Source organism: Oncorhynchus masou, unplaced genomic scaffold (genome assembly GCF_036934945.1).
Source record: "Oncorhynchus masou masou isolate Uvic2021 unplaced genomic scaffold, UVic_Omas_1.1 unplaced_scaffold_1580, whole genome shotgun sequence".
Taxonomy (NCBI): Eukaryota; Metazoa; Chordata; class Actinopteri; order Salmoniformes; family Salmonidae; genus Oncorhynchus; species Oncorhynchus masou.
Window position 1 is genome coordinate 104,057 of NW_027005870.1, and position 944 is coordinate 105,000.

The following is a 944-nucleotide window of genomic DNA, read 5'->3' on the forward strand; positions in this document are numbered from 1 at the left end:
TAACTATCCATATTGACTGATCTGTTATCTTGTGAACTATCCATATTTATCTGTTGTTAGTTAACTATCCATATTTGACTGTTATCTTGTGAACTATCCATATTTGATCTGTTAGTTAACTATCCATATTGACTGATCTGTTATCTTGTGAACTATCCATATTTATCTTGTTGTTAACTATCCATATTGACTGATCTGTTATCTTGTTAACTATCCATATTGACTGATCTGTTATCTTGTGAACTATCCATATTCACTGATCTGTTGTTAGTTAACTATCCATATTGACTGATCTGTTATCTTGTGAACTATCCATATTGACTGATCTGTTATCTTGTTAACTATCCATATTGACTGATCTGTTATCTTGTTAACTATCCATATTGACTGATCTGTTGTTAGTTAACTATCCATATTCACTGATCTGTTGTTAGTTAACTATCCATATTGACTGATCTGTTATCTTGTGAACTATCCATATTGACTGATCTGTTATCTTGTTAACTATCCATATTGACTGATCTGTTAACTATCCATATTTATCTTGTTAGTTAACTATCCATATTGACTGATCTGTTATCTTGTGAACTATCCATATTGACTGATCTGTTATCTTGTTAACTATCCATATTCACTGATCTGTTATCTTGTGAACTATCCATATTCACTGATCTGTTGTTAGTTAACTATCCATATTGACTGATCTGTTATCTTGTGAACTATCCATATTGACTGATCTGTTATTAGTTAACTATCCATATTGACTGATCTGTTATCTTGTTAACTATCCATATTGACTGATCTGTTATCTTGTGAACTATCCATATTGACTGTTATCTGTTATCTTGTGTTAACTATCCATATTGACTGATCTGTTATCTTGTGAACTATCCATATTGACTGATCTGTTATCTTGTGAACTATCCATATTGACTGATCTGTTA